The following is a 21276-nucleotide window of genomic DNA, read 5'->3' on the forward strand; positions in this document are numbered from 1 at the left end:
CTTTAAGGTTTATGTCACTTTCATTGTTAGGACTGGTTTTCTTTTTTTTCTAACTAATTTTGCCAAGTGCATCTTTCCACACAGCATTCCTTCTCATTTCCTTTTTTGTAACATGCAACAAAATTCAACCTTTCAACTCAGAATTCTTCCAGAAGCAAATGACATTGGTCTTCCACACCACACGATTCTTGCTCATGTTATTGGTCATATTTCTCATATGAAAACTCTTTTGATTAATTCTTCTCATTAGTCAACTTGGTAAACAAATTACTGCATGAAGCTTAAAAGCTTGGGTTGAAAGGCAGAAGAGAAGCAAAAGATATCTTGTTTGTATGTCACTATTTTCCCTTGAAAATATCATCTGCTTTTCTATCAGGTTGTCATTTGAGGCTGCTGGAAGATTTTATTACTCAAGGTTAATTGCCTCTGGCACAATAATCTCAGATTTCTCTTGAGAATCACTGATAACATTCTCTTTCCTTCTGAAATGAAATTATTTTCCTGTCATGAGAGGTGTGACAACTTTTTAACATTTCCTCATAAAATAGAATCAGTGACATCAGGACCCACATTCCTCTGTCTCCTAGTTCTGATTCTTTACTTCTCCTAAGGGTGCTGTTTTTTTGTTACTAGGTAAATCTTTTCCAGTTTGAATTGCCAGTTGAAACTGTGCCATACATTAATCTGATAAATATAACTGGTTGCTTTCTCAGGAGAATAGCTCATGTGCATATGAATGTTACAGTGCAAAAAAACATTGGAGTGTTTTTAATTCATTTGTTCACACAGTCCACATTTAGATTATCTTTCTGAAAACTGACATATTCAAGAATATCTTCTTGTTTTTAGTCTGTGTCTTTTAGAGTTTTTCTCATAGTAGATTAATTTACCAAAAGCCTCTAGGAAGTAGGGACTGTTAAAAATGCACTCTCCTGTGTCAATTATTGCAAATCTTTCCAAAGAGTTAATGTATATTAACAAAGTTATGGTAATATGATAGGTAAGAATAAAGTGATATATCAGTGTAACTCTTTTTGTTTCTGGAAATCTTTTTCCCAAGAGCAACGCTGCAGAAATTGATATTGTTGTCCCTCCATGACTCCTACATCTGCTGTGATGTAATTCTGAAACTTCCATTTCTGTACTTTTCCATGGAGGAGAAATATAAAAACACTGCAGTCCCAGAGCTGGCAGCAATGAGGCTGATAGATGTTTTGATTGACTGTGGCTTCTGCCAGAGCCCTGTGTTCACAATTCCTAAGCATGTGGAGGACAGAATAGAGCTGTCACTGACACCATCGTCATATTTAGCAATTAGTAAACATGTTTCATGTGCGTTCCAATGATTTGAGACTGGGAAAATGTATTTTGCCTTTGAACAGAAGCCACTGAAGATTTTCCGAAAAATATCTGCTTGGAAATGTGACAGACTTAAAGCATTTGGAATTTTTCTGAAGAGATGTTCAGATGTTGGGCAGATGTTTTTGTTTGCTGACCTAGGGCTTTGTAGAATGACAGAAAATAATTTGATGTTCTAACAAAACATTGATTACACACACTAAACAGCTGTAGTAGAACATTTCCCTCATGGCTTGCATTTCCAAGGTTATAGTTAAGCGAGCACCCCAGGTCTTCAGAGGTGTACAGAAGGTGCCTTTGCCACTCTGAGGGGATGATCCCAGCATTTAAATAATGATTTACTGCTGCTTTTATTAGAACAATTATTGGTTATTTCAGACTTGAAATGGGCAGATTAAGCTCTGTGAACCTCACAGCTGAAACCTCACAACACTGGCAATTTTCAGTGATTAAAGTAATTTACTTTATCTATAAAATGTAAAGATATTTCATAATAGCCATGCAGCAAGTACAGGGAGGTGTAGTTTTCCTGGAGATAATCAGACCTCTGGGGATAAGGGATCCTGGCTGCACCTCATGCATTGCGAGACCCAGAGGGCTTTATTATCTGATGATTACCACACCCCCATTTCCATGTCTTTTTGCTTAATTAATCACAGTAACATTATTGCCCAACTTCAGACAACAAAAATAATGAGAGAGGCTTTAAAAGATTCAAAGACTAGAGGAAAAACAAGAGATCCCATAGGAAAGTACCCATAGTGAAGCTGAGGTTTACAAATCACTGAGATCTATTAAAAATGATGCTTACATTTTGTAAAGTGCCCTCTTTAATATAAATATAATTATGTTTTAAATATTGTAAATGTGTATATACAATATAAAACATATACTTGTTTTGATCAGAGGGGATGAGGTTATATTTCCAGGACAAAAAAGCCCTTCTAATATACAGCAGTCATAACTTTAAATGACTGTATCCCTTTTGTTTTGTTTGAAAACCTTGTTGCATTCAAAAGAGTTGTCTGTTATTTAGTTCAAGTACAGTTACACATGCATTCTTTTTTCTACTTTTCTAAATCTCATCAGTGAGACTTCCAGTTTATGGAGAGAAACCCAGAATAAAGTTTTCAGGTACTACATTTCAGAACTCTCTTCTTCAGAAATCTGCACAAGTGCATACAGTTAAGCTTCTTCTGTATTCTAATCTCCCTTATTGCTGTATCCTATTTTGTCCCTTGATAATTGGTCTTACCATACCTCAGTATACTTGTCTGTAAAATAAGTCCTGCTTTTTAGAATGCTGGGATGACATAGTTCTCATGCAGATGCACTTCCTTGCACTTAGTAGCATTAACTTATACTGTGGACAGAAGTCTTTTATTGTAAATCCAGCCCAATCAGAAAAGGTATAACCACTCATCTCCTCCTAACTTTGTGTTTAATAAACTCACTGCTTTTAATAGGATTCATGAAATATTTGTAATATTTTGAGTGAAATGGGGCCAACCTTTCAAAAACCACAAGCTACTCATTTTGAAGTCATAAAAGATGCAAGTCAAGGAGTCAAGATTTTCCTGAGCTTTGAAATATCTGGTTTCTTTTTTATTAGTCAAATGTACCAAAAGTGCACAGAACAGCTGAAATATTTTGTATGCTTTCTGAAATGAAAGCTAATACAGGTGCAGTATAATGCTTCCAACCTTGTCTCAAAACTTTAGTAATCAATTTTGAGGCACAGATAATCCAAATTGGAAGACAAAATGAATTTTCGAATGGTGCTTTCAGATTTTCAGTCAAGCATAAGCATGTATCAGTGGTCAACTCCTGGGGATGCCCTTGAGTTTGACTACAGCATGTATTGACCTGCTCTGTCTGTTAAGACATTCAGCTACCTGTTTTCAACTAAAATTTGTCACAGTCAGGAGGAAGGTGAGATTGCAACCACCCATGCACAGCAGTTATTGTAAGTGGACGCAGAGCTTTCTCTTTTGCTATTTATCACAGTAATATCGACTGCCTTTATTGCACAGAGATGCTAAAACTGGCCTGCAATGCCATCTCTCCAAGAAATCACGATAAAATCAGAACAGTTTTGTCTGTGCAGAGGAAATCCCTTTGTTTAAAACATGTCTCTCACTCAGTGCGTTTAAAATTTCTGACAGATGTGTTTGAATTTTGCGTGTAAATTTATCATCTTTGTGAGAAACAAAAGCCATATTTTCGTAGGGCAGTTGTCAGTAATTTCACCTATGTGGGCTAGGCATCCTCTGTTTTGCAGATTATTTCCTGATTTAAAACTCTGTGATCTCAAAAATAACAAAATAGTTGATATTTTATACCCAATTCAAGTGGAAATATCAGCTTTAGTCTTCCCTGCTCATTATTTGATTATCAATGAGGGGAATATTTGTCTGCATGTAAGATTTTTGTGTTGCTCTCTTCTCAGAAACCTGGTCTATGACAAGATAATGCTTTCCCAGACATCGTGTATTTGTATCACATATATTTGTATTTGGATAGGCAAGCTTTTGTTTGTAAGTTAGTTATATTGTTGTGTTGAAGAGCAATGGAGAGCAGAAAAAAATATAAAAATCCTGGTGTCAATCCTGTTCCCTCTCAGAAATTTTCAGTGATAAGATGTGCTGAAGTCAGTATCTGGAAAAGCTCCTAAAAAGAACATCAACAGTGTTTTCTATTTTCAGACAGAAAAAATCTTTATCTTGCACTGGCAGTCAGTATAATGGCCTGATAATGTTCTAACACACTGGAAAAATTTAATATGTTTTATTTTCTCAAGTGAATGTTGAGCTGATGTTGGAAATACCAGGCATTTTCTAAAACTCCGTCTGTTTGTTCTCAAATGCTGTTCTTCTTAGCTCCAAAATGCTGTACATAACAGACTCAATAAAAACTGCAGCTGAAAATGTACCGCAGCTGAAGGTCCTATGGTCTCTTCTAGCACCTAGACCTTGCTTTTGGAATTTATTCTTGAGAGGAAGAAGATTCACCTAGATAGCTGGATACATATGGAAGTAGATCCATGTTATTTTTGGTGAATGCAGATTTTGCAGCCAACACAACAAAGGGTACAGGCATCTGCTGCCTACCCACCTGTCTGTAGGTCACAATGTCGTACCTTCAGTCAGAGGGTGGTAATGGACCAGATTAATTTAGGGGAAAGGGCATGCTAAGAAGTGGAAAGTTGATGGAATTTGGGAGAAGAACAGGGAGAAAATATTTTCCCCCATAAGTTCAGAGACGTGAAGCATTCGTGAATGAAGCTCTTTAGAAGTGTTGGCAGAATATAAGCTGTGTGTAAACCCAAGAGCCCTGACTCCCCCCAACATCACTTTTTTTCCCTTAATATAATTGATAGACTTACATGTCCACTTTCAATCTGATAATTTAAAACCTAGCACCAGAAACAGAGGTGGGAAATGTGTAGCAATTCCTACTGTCTCTGTTGCCACATACTTTTACAAAAGGAGAGAACCATGAAAGATATGCAAATGTTCCATAATTATACTTTTAGATGGTTACTTAAATACCTGTCTTTTTCACACTACAGGCACAAGTTAGTGACTAGTGGGATGTATACCTCAGATATGCTAATAAAAACAAATGTCTATGGTTTCTGGCAAAATAAATGCTCCAGTTTGCTATATATACTGTATACACCTCTTAGGCACTGCCACAGTGCCTACTGAGACGAACTGGGATAAAGTTGCTACAGTATAAAGATTAAGGCTATTTTGTATTCTTTGATTTTTATTTTAATGTTCTCTGCATTTAAGTTACTGTATTGCTAATTTTAGCTGGTATATTAATACATATGTCTCAGCTATTTTATACATATGATGTGAAACTCCAGTAAAATACCAAACAAGGTGTGTATTCTGTAACTCAGCAATATATACTGTCTTTTCTATAGTGAGATTTTCCACAGGAATCTATGGGATTTGCAAAGTATTTAACTTAAGAACTGACTTTAAACATATCTTTACTGAATCTCCCTAATTAACAGTGATGGTTGATGAGAGTCTAAAATTCTCTCTTTTAATTTCAAATTTTTCCACTTAAATTCAAAGTGACTGATGCTCTTTATACATCCACATTACTTTTAATAGCATTACAGAGAAAAAAAATTCAACTCGATATATATTAATGGTAATAGAATCTGACCCTTTGTAAATGGGAAATGAATTTTCATAAAAGTTCACAGACAGTGAAGATGTGAGGATTTCTGCCTTTTTACTCACTAGTTTCTAAAAAATAAGAATATCTGAAAGTGCCGAAGAAATCATCCCTTTGATTTCTGGCTATACCATTACCACTGCGTAAGGTAGTTAGGACAAGTAGTGGATTACTGAATTCAGGATTGTAGAGTGATTCTGAGCCTGCACTCTTCTTGCTCTCTCCAGGTGCTTGACAAGTTCAAGATCTGAGCTTTTGATTTTGATCTAACTTGTAATTGACCTTCCAGTATAATATAACTTACTGTTACCAGTATTTTGTCTTTTGTTATATTCTTAGTATTCTGAAAGTACATTATTACATATTTTCTACCTAATCAGAGACTCATTTAGTCTATTTCATCTATGTGCCTCAAATCTCCATCTTCCTCAAATTAAAAACAGATCAGATTTATTGTATTTAGTAACCTGACACTTTCTATCTTAATTATCTTTAAGCCTGGTGATCTGAGAGAAGGTGTGCCACCAGTTTTTAAACCTTCCTTGTACAGCGCCAAATAATTCTGTCATCAAGTCTATTGTTACACTTATTTTAGTAATATTTTACTCAGTCTATTCAACTCTTCATTGAATATTTCCTTTACACTTGAGACCTGATGACACTGCATAAAGACAAAAAGGGATGGAGGCAAGGAGGAAAACTGGACTTTCCTGCTGTCTTGATATGCAGCTGAGTTACTCTGCTGATGGTATGTAAGCCATTAACAGTATTTGGCTCTATGCCTCCTATTTGCTTGAGTTTGCATGTACATATTCTTAATAGTTTAAAGGAAGTGATCAATGAGGACTGGTTAATTTGAAATTTCCCCCAGTTTTTTTTTTTAAACTGTTGGTGATAGCTGTCTGATAATGATCTGAAGGGGCACCATGGCTTGGAATTTCATACATTGCTCGAGGTACTTCTTCTGTTCTCCCAGTAAGACCTACATACAAAGCTTTCTTTCTCACCTCTTCATTCATATTGGAAAGCATTGAAAATATCCAAACAGTCTCAGTTTATGCTGTAGAAAGAAGAGAGGTCACTCTATCAGCCAGCAGAGACTTTCTGCCCATCCACAATTTGTATCTCTCGTGTAAAAGAAAGGAAAAGGCTTTCCAGAGAATCATAAAATATCTCAGGTTGGAAGGGACTCTAGAACCGACAAAGTTCAAAACACTCTGCCAAGAGCAGGGCTGCCACTCACTAGATCAGGCTGCCCAGGGCATCATCCAACTTGGCCTTGAATCCCTCCATTGGTGGGAAATGAATGTGCTTGGATATGTCTGGATACTTGTGTTTGGATTATTCTGAGCAGAATATCTTATAGATACCTTTTTCATTACTTTTTTCTTATCCTTCAGAACTACTGCGAGTTTAAGTTTTTGTTACTCCCAGTCAAAGCTGTCATCTTGCTCTATCCTTCTGTTTTGTCTACAGCTAACTTCAGCAGCCTTTCTCATATCATTCAAGAATCAAGGAATATGGTTTCTGTAGTAAGCACAAAAGAGTTCACATGACAGATAGATGTGCTAGTTACCACAGTGATGAAATCTGAGTAGAAATTGTTGGAACTGCAATATAGGTATTTCCTTTCCAGCATGTCTGTTTTAGGGGACACTAAAACTTCCCTAACTCTTGGGGTTTCTGAACAGGTAGCTAGGTATTGAAAGGTGTTTTTGAGTCAAAGTTATGATACCCTTAGGCATGTCCTAAGTGCTAACAGCAGTAAAAAAAAAAGTGAAAACAAATCCACAAAGCTCTGGATAGTCTAAAAGTGCGTTAGGGAAGGCAATTTGGCAGGTCAGGCATTCTTTGGTAAAAGCATAGAATGCTGAACTGTGATAGTTAGATAGGTCTCTGTGGGCCATCAGGAACACATAAAGACTGCCAACAACTCTTACAGATCTTTTCACAGATCCTATTACAATTCACAGCAAAGTGAATCCTCTACCTGTCTTTCCTGAGGGGTCCAATTAAGGTAGGGATTTATTCAAGACACGTACTGACCTGGGGCTTGCACAGTGCAAATATGAGAGGATCAGGATGGTTCTTCCCTTTTATCTCAAACACTCCCCATGCAAGACCTTGTGCTAGCAGGTAATCTAAAAAAAGGATTTTCTAGTTGAGATTTCTTCCACTCACTGTTTTATAACGTTATACTTTGCATAATTATAAAGAGAGGGAAATGAGCTCATTTCTTTCATCTCCCAGTGGCTATCTAGAGAAGCGTTCTCAGAACCTGGATATTTTGCATGTCATATGATTATTGGAAATGCTGGTATATCAGGAGGATGTACCTTTATCTCCTAAAGATAGTTTATCCAGTTTCCCTTTCTAGATTCTGATGAGCCCACCTTTTATGCTGTGGCTCTTATTAGATGTCAAAGACTGTAAAACTGATTCTACTTGATCTTGTATTTACATTGATGTAACATGATTATATACATACGGTCTCATTTTACTAAAAATATGTTCTTTGGTTCTTATGCACTTCTTGTTTAGGATTATTTCACAGTTATCTTGTGGAACTGTTGAGCTTTGTGAGGAATCACAGAGTTAATAAACCATTAGAAATATGTAGAAACTTTACTATAAATCCACTATTTATGTGTTTGAATGTGACAGTTTATTTTGTACTTCTGTCTGAGTTAGACTCTTGCCACTGCTGTCTGTAAATGTTCCGCATCTCCTTTCCATCACTTATAAAGAATCATTCAGGTGAAAGGTGATATACGTACATTGGTGTCACAATGTTTACTGCTAGATTGTGCTTAACTGTAAACTATATAATCACCAAATCCCAGAAAGCCAACAGAATATCTCTGACTGAGCTACAGAAGTTCAAGAACTATTATGGTATGCAGCCCCTCAGTCTGCATAAGACAGCAGAGCAATGACTGCCTGTCTATGCACAGGTAGAAGTAGGTGTTTGTATGAGAGCTGATATCACAATTTCCTGAGCTGATTGGTCACCCAGCTGTAGGAGCTCAAAAGATCCAGAGTCTGTCCTCAGCGAGAATTGCCAAGACTTCAAATGTGTTAGGGTCTATATATTACATAGGTGGATGCTTGATAGTAATGCAAAACCATATTATTTTATTATAATGATAGAGTATGGATGAGTGGGTAATCTCATAGCATAAACAAATAGCGAATAACATGAGAAACAGATAAAGAATACAAGTAGCAACCAAACAGAATTGTTGTGATAAAAAGAATTTATTTCCCCCAGTGAATTTCAACTAAAATGTACAATTTCAATTTTGTTTTATTTCTGTTAGATAAATATAGACTTATTTAACTCTTCTTGTAAGTCATATTCTTATTTTTACATCACTAGATTTAAAGAATGAAGGGAGAACTTTGCAATTTGCAATAAATGACATTTGGTTTTATTAAAACTAAGTAGAAAGCCATATCAATAAAGAACAAACATTAACATCATGAAGAAAATAATTTGTCAAAATCCTTGCCCGTAAGTAAGCTATGCTTAGAGGTTTTATTGGCCATGTTATGTTGGTTCTTTAAGGACAGAAGTATGCTCTGCTCATGGTAAATAGCTTAAAAGCATTTCCACCTGAAACTGAATCTGTTTATGTGTAGGTGTAGTTGGGGCCTGCCTTGGGCTTCCTGGATTTGCTGCAGAGCCTGAGGCACTGTCTTACATAGCACAGTGTTACTGAAGCAACTAATTAGTTATTACGACTAAAACATTAGGGTAAACATATAGTAGTGAGGTGACTTTAATAAATTGGCTACCTGTTCTACGAATTTATTGAATACTAACTTGTTCAACTGCATTGAAATACTTGGGCATTCTTAACACATTTTTATTCATGGAAAAGAAAATTTTAGAAAAATCATGAGTTTCAGAATTTTATACAATCATTTAAATACATAAATCTTATCAGACACCAGGTGAGTGACCCTGACAGTAGATGAGCATCAGAATGGACTCAGTACATTCATGTGGGCACCTTTCAATCATGGGAGACCTGCAGGGATCTGCAGAGTGTGATCACACAGCTTGCAGGGGTTGTCAAACATTAGCTTTCAGTGAATCCATTTTACACTGGAGTTTTAGGTCACAATAAACTTCCTTACTCAGCTCTGTAAATATAATTTGGCACGACTATGATACTGTGATTTGTTAATAATAGTCCATGTCTGCTTCAGCAGCAGGTGGTATACTAGAGAAAAATTACCACCAAATAGATATTTTGAGTATACTTCCAGCTGTAATTCAAGAAAACAAATTAAAAAAAATACAACTTCTATCCTACAGCTAGTTGTGTGTGCTAATAATAACACTGAATTAAAAAAAAAAGATCTCTCATAACCAGAATTCATCATTAAACTTTATTGTCTTCCTAATTCTTCAGTGTGTGTATATAAAAATCCTAAAAGTCTATGGAAGAAAAACGGCCAACAAAAAATTTCTCCGTATTTTGTGACTATCAATACGTCAAGGCAATAATCTGAAAGAGCCGTCTGCGTATCATTTAGATTTTTCTTCAGCCTGATTTTTCTTCCAGTTTTAAGAGATTATATAACACTCGCATCCACTAAGTACCTACTTTGCTTAAGAACAAATCAGTTTTTTTGAAGAGTCAGGAACTACTATAGATGGCTGGACTCGTAAAAAACTAGGTGATTTAATTATCTTGGCATCCCCACCAGTAAGACTCCACAGAAGTCCCATAAAATTTCATAATAAGCGTAAAAGTAGTAGGCACTGCTGGTAGAAAATAAGGATGGAAATATAGAAATGTAAAGAGTCTGAAAAAGAAAAAAAGAAAAACATTTTTCAGATCCCCGTACAGGCTATGTAAAAGAGGGTCAAAGACAAAGCTCATTTCAGAGGCTCATTTCTGAATCAAATTTAATTTAAGCTATCCTTTATCATGACATCAAAAACAATAACATCTGAAAATACTTAGATTGTAGAATTGCTTGGACCAATCCTTCTTGTGCTCAAGTATTTGCTTCATAAGAACACCTTCTTATCTCTCCGTCTCTATTTTAAGATGTAGGGGGAACCTTTCTCTCTGGTGGTGGGCTGGAACAATGCACAGTAGAATCCTTTCTAAGGATTCTTTTCTGCAAGTTTCGAGCACTATGACAAAGAAGGTAGTAATAGTATCTAAGGGCTTAGTGAGAGTTCTTAAAAATATTTTACTACTACAGTCTCTGCAACTGAAAATTGTATAATTTAAGAACTTAAAGCAAGGCAAAATTTCATATGCTTGGTCTCGTATTCCTGGAATTAAAGTTTACATAAACTATGTAAAATACTTTTTGCATCTTGTTCCTTATGAAGGTGTAACATAAGCCTTTAGATATGAGATTGATACTACAAAGGAAGCTCATCTACATATTCAAGTGCACTCTTAAAGTTCTTTATCTGTGGTTCAAGAGAATGCACACTTACTTAAGCACTTGGGAACTGGATCTTTAAGTAAGCAAACTGAATGAATTGAAGAGCAACTGTGCATTTTGCATCTCACTACACAGTGAATCTATGTTCCTCACCTGTAACAGGTAGCATTCATGTATAAAAATAGCATGGCTGTTAAAATCCACCTGCACAAGTACTTACAGTTTAAAGAAACAGCACAACACAAAAAAAACCCTGTGTTTTCATCATAATCTAAGTCATTTTCTAGGTGTTTGTTTTTTTGTATTTAAATAAATCTGCTAATAAACTTTTCAGATGCTTTAGAAGAAACCAGTAACAATTCATTTGCCAACATAAACCAGAAATAAATTAGCTCTGCAGCTAATTTACTGAAAGTGAAAGACTTATCTATTATTTCTTTTTAACTAACTTTGACCACACTCAGTCTGGAGAGCTCCATACAAAAGATATACAGGACTGGAAAAAAAAATAACTGATTAAATTTTAACCAGCTGCTGGGCAGATAGTTTGCCTGAGGCAATTTTGTCAGTTTCAAAGGGTCCTTTTATTAATTTTGCATTTTGTATTTTGTTAGTGGAAAGAGCTAACTCTGTTGGGACTGCCAAAAGCTATAGGCAGCGAATCTTACAGCAGCAAAGAGGAAGCTGTAGAGCATGCCAAGTAGATTTAGCACACTGAGCACTCTAAATTACATTTGTTTTATCAGTCCTAAAAATATATTAACTTCAGGTGTAAGTTCTTTGAATAAAGCCTTGAAGCTAGTACATCCAGTTCCTTCTCTGTTAATATAAAGCTTTCATTTTGACTACATAAATAAACTACTGTAGTCTTTGCCAAATTTCTAGCTATATAATTTAAATTTTTTCTCCTTATGATTGCTAGCCCATTCATTGTTGATCTGCTTTTTACTCACATTGATCTTATGTTCTTACTGAAAAACGTACTCAGGTATTATCTAGATCCTCCTCACTTTCCTTACATTCAGGTACCACTTTTATAATTAAAAATATCCATGTCTAAGTGGGACTAATACTTGAATAAACACACTATTCTTTTATTTGATTAGTGCTCACCACTCATATCAGTGTGTGGAAAAATGCTGCATGTAACATAATGCTCAGACAATTTGTGAGCAGAAGTCAGAACTCAGGGGTTAAATGGAAAACACAAACCTCTCTTGTGATGCTGAGAATTTCACAAGTTCCACTCAGTCAGCTTCAAACAGCATTAAACACAAAGGAAAAAAAGTATGCCCTTAGGCTAGAATTTGCAAAAGACTTACCTGCAGTAGAATGGAGCTAAAATTAAGCCCAAAGACAAAGCATTTGGGCTTACACTTACAAAATTGAATCACAAAGTGCATATTTTTAGAAAACATATCACACTCTTTTTTGTGTGTGTTTGTTTCACTGCATTTTTAGGATAGCTTATTTTTTTCCCAAGCAATTTTTTTTCATCCCAAATCGATATATGATGGAGTTACTACTGCATTATTTAATCTCTTCAACAACTATTTTTTTGTGGAGTTCTGTGCTGGCTAACCACACTGGTATCATATATGCATAAAGGAACATATTCTTGCTGCCACCAAAGTTAGCAGTAAACCTGATAATAGCAAAATTAAGTTCATGAGAGCAAATTGAGCTCAGAGTACTATAAAAATAAATTCTACACACGTATTTTTCCTCCTAATGTTTAATCTGCTTTTATCTAGTATTTTCATAAAATTGTGCTTTATACTATGGATCACTCCTTGGTTTATATACCATGTGTAATGGGAATAATAAGCATAATAAATTAATCAGGGGATTGTTACATTGAACTGGTTCCTCAGCCTGTAGTTAAATGAAGTTCTACTCGAAAAAGTACAAAAGAGATGATATGCTGGGGTGACAGAGGAGTCTTACATGACACAGTGTGAAAGTCCAGTTGTAGTTTGACAGTTTCATAAGTAAATGCTTAGTTTTGGTATAAAATGTTTCTGTGAAGTTCTAGGCTCTTGATTAAGTATTTTATGAAAGTGGGGCAGATATCTGAGCATTTACATTGTGTTTGTAACACGGAGTGATGGTAGAGTCTGTAGTGACTGGAAACATCAAAATGAGCTTGGGGTCTGGCAGATGTATAGAACATGTTGCTCTTCCTTCCCCTTATTAACTTTGAGTTTGTGTTATGTAGATACAGCTAATTCTCTAATAGAATTAGATGGCAGACTGGCTAGTTGTTGTACAAACTCTCTATGCAATCAGAATAGTTTCTTTCTTTGCCATTGCCATAATTCAATGCTTTAATACACAATTTTATCCATGAGATAATCCGAAGAGTTGATTCTTCCTTTCATAAATGCACATGCCCATGTTACTTATAACAAGTGACAGTTGCTGATGAGAAGAGCTAATTCTGTCATCCCTACAGAGCATTTGGAAAGCCAAGGAGTATAGTACAGTGGCTTTTGAGTCAGCAGAGATTTATACACTGTGTTTAACTTTATGTTTCAGCTAAGTAATGCATACATCATACAGGTTCAGTATCATAAGTTCTATCACAGTGTAAACCTCATAGACCCTTTCAATCCAGCTGAGGCTGTACCATTAAAAATCATGAGTGATCATTTCCCCGTAATAATGGGGCAAGTAAGGCAGTAGAATTCTAGAGTGTGACTACGATGGAAAGGAAGTTTTTTATTCTTTCTTCCCATCCTTCCTCTTCATTGACTGGAAACATATTAGAACAGAATTTGCCTTTTCGATAGTTTAAAATATTTATTTGTATGTTGATTAAATACTTGAGGGAAGTTTTGTATTTTGAAGCAATATCAGTGTTATGGCTTTAATAAGAGATTTGCAGATTTTTAGTGATATACTAGATTGTTTTTGCTCTGTGCTGTGTTCTTTAGTAGTGGATTTAGTAGTGGGTTTAAACCGATGTCAGTAAAAATCATCACAAATGGCCAATTTCATAAACTTGAAGCTGATATTATTGAAAGTGATTACTGAGTTTGGAGCCCTCCTTTTGTCTATTCTTACCTTAATTTACACGAGTTTCATGTATGATATACCCTACGGCACCAACGGGAACATATTCAAAGATTCTCATGAAACTGATGCTGTTGTCCAACCATCCTTCCTACCTCTCGGAAAGGATCTGAAAGGTCGCTGAACCAAGCTGCAATTTGCAGTCTGTATTTGCTTTGAAGTGTCCTTATTATTTCTAGTTGACTATCATAGCTCTCACTAAATCTGACACTTACATGGAGAATCTTAAGTTACTCCGTATAAAACAATCCTTCACAAAAACAAATCAGGAGGAAGTCACAGATGATTTTAATGAAAATAAAGATTAATATAAAACCCTACTGCAATGCATGTGATTCTTCCCTGTGAAATTCCTCTAAGTTTGCCTACCCTTCGATGTATTAATTGGGTGTAGAGTTCAAGATCGTCTCGTTTTACGTTCAGGAAATGATGAGATGCATTGTCTTACTGCTGTGAAGTCAGATCTTAGCATGATTCTTTCAATTTACTTCTACACTGGGTTGTTAGTGAGGGCTTTTTCCTCCTTTAAGTTTCCTTTCATGTACAGTGACATGCAGGTACACAAGCGTTCAAGACTTAACATTTTCTGTGATGTCCCATTTAAATTAGGTAAAATCACTCTAATCATTATAGAAAAGGAACACAAAAGCAGCATGAGCTTATCTGAAATGAATTCTTCTTCAGGTTTCAGTGAATACCTGCTGAAAAGTTGTTATAGTGTTTTACTTCACTCTACATGCAGAATAACATGGTTCATTGATATTTTATCACAGAGAGAATGTATGCCTCCTATTGTGCTTCAAGAATAAGCAGACAGTTGGTTATGCCTACGTTTCTCACTCCATTGTTGAATATAAACCATTCTGAAATGTTCAATATGCTTTCACTGTGTTATAATACTGACAAAAGAAAAAAAAACATACAATAGTTTTATGTGTCTTTTGTTACATCTTCTTACATTTCATTAGCTGATCTAAAGGGACATCAAAGTTTCAAAGGTGAGACAAAAGCTATGATTTAACTAAATTAGCATTATTCCCTTCAGGGCTGCCAATGTGGAATATTATGCAACAGTTGGCAAGTACACATACTACTCATATTTTCCTTTGGCACAATGCTGCAGCCATTTCACCATCATTTTTCAGTTAAAGATCCTGAACAAAATGACTTTTGTCAAAGACCCTCTTAGTTGTCACACTACTTAGATGTCCTGGCATCTAAAAGATTAAGAATACGGCATGATTTTTCAATGCTAAAGTTATATTCTGCACTATTTGGTGGTTTATAATATCCATTGTATTTAATGCTGATGATTTAATCTAAATAATGTTAAATTGAAAGCTTGAGGTCAAACTTCTAGAAAAGAAATAATTACCTTGCACACACACTAGTCAAATTATTCCCTCTCTAGTCCTGAGTACTGGATTTACTTTGAACTAGGAATGGTGAACTCATTATGGGAAATTTCAAGCCAGCTAGCAATTTGAAAGTATCCCTAAAGTAGCCTGATGAAGCAGATCATCAGAAGATAAGAGGCATGTGAGAGACATTGATTTATCTATGGTAGACTGCAGAACATATGGAATATTCACAGCTCTCTGCTTAGAAGGTAGAAAGGCTCAGTCTGATAATTTTGATAAACATTTGTAGGGGGATTGTAGCTGAGTATCTTTGACCTCTATTTCTTAGTCTCTCTGCCAAAAAGTTACTTTCAGGTGTGCAGCAGGATTTTATTTCGTGTGAAAGCAAAGCCATAGAAACTGTGGCTAAATATGATTACTATTTATAGGTATATTTTACTTTCCCTTCCCTCTTCTTTATGTGTAATACAAGGTCAGGCCCTAGGTTTAATATGAATGCTGTAGCTCACAGAACTGCTATATTGATAGTTTCTTTATAAAGAAATGCAGTTAGACTTGCAATGAATAATATGAATTCCCTGACTTAAATATATTAACAAGGTGCATAAAGAGTATATACTAATTTCACTTGTTCCACTCTGTAACTAGGTGCAGGATGACTTTCTTGTAATTCTCTCTCCTACGTTACAGTTAATCTTTTCAATATTTAGTGAGTTTGTATTAATTTTGATAACTGGCATCTCTAGTGTGGCTTTCAGGCAATTGAAATTCATTTCTGCTTCACAAAGTAATTAGAATAATTCAGCCAAGTTCTACACTTGTTTATAGTCTGTCTAGTCCTTATGAATTAAACGGATCTTTTATAAGCGTTGTGCAGGTATATGCATAACAGAGGTGAATACTTGAGGTCTTTATAAGAAGAAGTGTAGTAACAACTTTTAAGATGTAGTTAGATGTAGTTTTCTGGAAAATTGCTCGTTTTTTTCTTTAATACTTCTGGCCATCTACAGCTAATGTGTGAAATTTTACACAAATTTAGTACTTGCTACACTTATATTTTCAATGTAGATTGAGAATTTATTTCAGATTCTCTTCTTTAACAGAGTATTTAATAGTACCAGCTTGAATTCCTTCCTTACTGAGGCTTTCCGCTGGCAGCTCAGATTTGCAGTATTGGCCAAGTAGGTCTCTCTATGACATCTTTGTGTAGACTGAGCTGTTAGTTACTAGTGTGATTTTTATTTTATTTTCAGAGGTGTTTTCTGTTATTTTTTAGTGATTTTGTTTGTTTTGTTTGTTTGCTATGAGTCTGAAGACTTCTATCCTGAAATTCTATGATAATTCGATAACTTTTTGAGTGTAGATATATATATATATTTAATAATTAGCTGTGCTGAGAGGAAAATACCGTACACTGCAACCACATGTTGCCTAATGGTGTATTTTTATTGTTTGTCTAATTTTCTGAGGAACGTATTTGGGAAATTCTCTAGAATAAGGAATTTGAAAATGTATAAATTTGCAATAAAACCCCAATACTGGATATTTCCCACTCCAGACTTGTTGCCTAATACAGTGCCACATATTACTTTAAAAAAAAAAAATCCGCCTTATTTTCTACACCATTGAATCAGAACATGGAGAACAAGTAATAATGCAAACAGAAGAACTACTTTAAAGCACTATACTTTGATATCTGGACTGTTTCATTTTGTTTATTAATTTGAAAAGGGAATTAGTTTAAAAGCCCTCAAAATAAAAATAAAAAATTTGAAAAGTGAGAGAGAAAGAAAAAGAAGTTTGCTTTTCTGTAAAGAAATGGGAAAAATTAAAATCAGTGTAAATACAGTGAGAGGTTAAAAAGACAGTTTGAATCCAGTTGAATGATGTTTATGGAACTGAAGAAATAGAAAAAGAAGACCAGAATCGGGGGAAAAGAAAGGCCAAGGCTGGGTAGAAAACAGCCACATGTAAAAAGAAGCTATTGAGGTCAATGTGAATCAGCAGCCTTACAGATAAATACACATTAATTAAAAAATTAGTCTGACATTGCACATTGGATATTTGAGACCCAGTTGATATAGTATTAAAAATGATAGAATTTAGATAATATAAGGCAAACTGGTTGAATATTTATGGTACAGAACGTGTTATGATGTAATATTCTTAAAATTCTTAAAAGTATATGAATCCTGCCTTTTTTGATTTGTGTATATGGAGTTCAGAAAGTCATAAATAACTTCAAATTTTGTAATAAATCCAAAAATTGTAAGGATGGAATCATTATTATTTTAAGTTGATACATATAGGAAAAAGGTGAATCAGAATTTTTTGGTTTGCATGAGTGGTCCAGAAAAGAACAGCCTTGCCACATTCATTGCTGATTGAAATGGAATATTAACTAATAGTACAGATAAATCTGTTTTACAACCAGTCTGAATGTTCCTGCTAGGAGGGTTTGTTTGGGCTGTGCGTCTTTAACACATAGGAACACAAGGCCTTTTGTTTAGGAATTTAGATATGTAAGCTGTGCTTATGAAACAGTAGACCTTATTATAAGGTAATAGTATTGCTTAAGGTAGTAATACTGAAAATTAAGGCAATGATTGCCCAATATTTGGGGATTTTTATAGTTCATTCAGTAATTTTGTAAGTAATTTATCATTAGGATTGAAATCCTTCCAAGAAACCAATAAGAAGGGATACTGCAATGCTATATAGCACTCAGAAAATTAGATCTGTGTGGGTGGGACAGAAACCAAGAAAAATTTGGTTGTTACTCCAAGACAAGGTACTTCATATTTTTTTCTTCTGACCTCACTTGGTCAATGTGGGTTACAGTTCCAAAGTTTAGTATCGCTGCTGAATGGTGTCAAGACCTAGAATTCAAATCTTTGTGGTTAATCTGGTTTTGTGCAAGTATATAAAGCATAGAATTTACCAACTCCAAGAATTTGTGCTGAATTTGAAAGCTAGACTTCTTTAAAAGCTAGAGTTCTTTGAAACTTTAATATTCTGCTTTTTGTTGCTGTTTGCACTTCCTGCAAAATGAAAAGGCTCAAAATCAACATTCTTAGGCATTTCAGATATAAATTTTCATATGCAATTGTCTTTACCTATCTGAAGATTTGCACGTAAACAAAAAAATGAAACTGTATGCATTTTTAACCGCAGCCTCATTTTTATAAAATCAATATGAAAGATTAAAATTAAAGAGTTACAAAACTAAATACCTTTGAGGACTAAATTCAATTCAGGTTTATCTTATATTTTCTACTCATTCAAGAAGGCTCATCAAACTGTTCATTATGAATTGTGGCCTAACATCACCGAAAGTGTCCTGTTTTGACACATTGAACTTTTGTAAATACAAAGCTATTCTGACTTCTTTTATGTGCATTTTACAGATTTTTAAATAGATTTTTCATGTAACAGTGAGCCTGGGTCAAAATCTCATGCGTGCTGGATGAAAATTGAATTGTAGAATCAATTGAGTAGGAAGGGAACCACCCTTCTCAAATAGAGTAGAACGGCCACCTAGTCCATTTCCCTCTCAGTGAATAGAGAGGTGTACAGCTCAGTCGGGCGCTCAGAGCCAGGTCCAGCCTGACCTTGCAGGTCTCTGTTAGAAGTGTGAAAAGTGGAAAGTCTCTTACTAAAAGAAGACATCACTGTGTGAATTGTGCTGGGGAGTCAGCTGTTGAAGTAAACAATTTGTTTGAAGGAAGAATGGTTGTTATGGATACTTCAGGAAAAGAACATGAGAATAAGCAATAGTAGCCAGAAATGATTTAAGGAGAGGGATATTTTTTTCAAAATGTGCTATGAGCTAAAATGCAGTGTTTGAGTGAGAATCAGTTATGACTTATCTTGGAGCTTGGATGATTTGCAAAGTCTGAGAAGAAAGGGATCACAGCGATTTTCTTTTAGTATCACTAAAATAATGTTGTAACTCCCAAACTTTAAAGAAAATACCCACTAGAAAAAAAAAAAAAAGAAAGAAATTATTATTTAGCCAGATGACTAATACAAAAATAAGAACAAATCCCAAAATGAGTCATGGTTCTTTGCATGATTGAGCTACTGATCATCTTGGGAATTGATTTTATAGCCTTTTTTAGTTTTATTTTCAATTTCACATTAAAAAGAATCCCCCCAATGTTTAATTCTGTTTTAACAAAAGTTAATTACTGGAGTGGGTAAAAGCTAGAGATGTCCATTTTGCATTACAAAACATTATAACATTTTTTCCTGTTTTGCAGCAAAACCAAATGAAGTATTAGTTTTTCAGAACTTTTCATTACATGAAAAAAAGCTACAGTTTTTCAAAATAAATTTTCCCCATTTCTGTGCATTTTTTCAGTTGTGCCTAACTTTAATTATGCCTATAGTATATTTATGGTGTATAGCTGTCTTAAAAATATTTACTTAATTACCATACAAATAAGTGTTTATATTTCATTTAAGGACAGCTGATTTTCACTTAATGGTGCTTGAAACATCTTGCTATTTATATTTTTGTCTCTTTTGTTGCATCAGAAATGTTTAATATTAAATAATACATATGGGTGAAAAGTATTCATGATAACTGTAAGTTTTGTATGATAGCATATACTCAACTATTTCTGAGCTATACTATAAAACTTTCTAAATATCAAAAATGCAATTTTATTAAGTATAAATAAATAAAATATATTTCCCTTGGGAAAATCATGAAAATGTATGGGAATATAAATACATGTCAAAACATATAAAAATGTTATCAGGATAAGAAAGCTTTAGTTGGCATCAGTGGAATTTCCTGACTGAAATTTTCCATGCATATTTAGGTCAAAAGTGACTTATATTTGGATGCCTATAGTATCAATGAATGTTCACTTTAGAATGTTCTCTGTACAGAAAAATGTTGAAAATGTTCCCATAAACTAAGAAACTAAGAAAAATGTTGTCTTACAACTCAATGGAAAAGTTATGGCCCTGGCACAACATCCAGTTAGTAAGATACCATTTTGCCATTACTCACTGAACTGCTTACCACAGCTAAGTTTAGTTTTAAAAGGTACCAACATTTCAACCTCTATGTAGATAGCAAAAAACTAATCATATCACTTAAAAGTATTGCCAAATTAATATCTCGCTACACAAATCTTAAATATCTTGACATAATAAGTTCAATGTTTTCCATAATCAATCTGACAGCTTAGATTATTTGCATTACGTATCCCACAAGGAAAAGAAACCTGAAATACCTATATCACAGCATTTCTCATAAATGATTAATTTTTGCCTTGGGAATTACATGATGTTCAGTGTATTTATTTTTTTGCATCTTCCTGTGCTAGGTAGAAGTTTCCATAAAAGATAAAGTACTTTTAGTCCCTTATGCAATACAAAGAGAGTAACTAACGTGTATGTTACAATAATGTGAACTCATCCAGATGCATGACATGTTTTCTGTTTTCCAAATGAGTTTTTGGAGTCAATTCAGTTAGCAGGGGAGCTAATATTTCAAGAAGAGTTTAAACAAACTGGTTTGTTAATTTTTCCCTTGGGAGCAAAAGCGGAAAATAGGGAAATGGCTCATAAGAGCAACCTAAAGCTAGGGTTATTGTGCAGATACAGGGAACTGAATGTCACATTGATTTAAGATGTCTGTGATGTATTGTAAAATATATTCTTACCCTTCATATACCATTGGAAAGCAAACTGTACATTTTATTAATGTGATATTGTAAGATCTCTGTAAAATCTTAGCCAAGGTATGCTTATATTTACTGTCTTGTATGTATTATTTTTAAGATAAAAAAGACTTGAAAATATAAAAGATTTTTTAGGAAAAAGTATTAAAATAGCTGTTTTACTCCTT

Source organism: Meleagris gallopavo, chromosome 5 (genome assembly GCF_000146605.3).
Source record: "Meleagris gallopavo isolate NT-WF06-2002-E0010 breed Aviagen turkey brand Nicholas breeding stock chromosome 5, Turkey_5.1, whole genome shotgun sequence".
In the NCBI taxonomy this organism is placed as follows: Eukaryota; Metazoa; Chordata; class Aves; order Galliformes; family Phasianidae; genus Meleagris; species Meleagris gallopavo.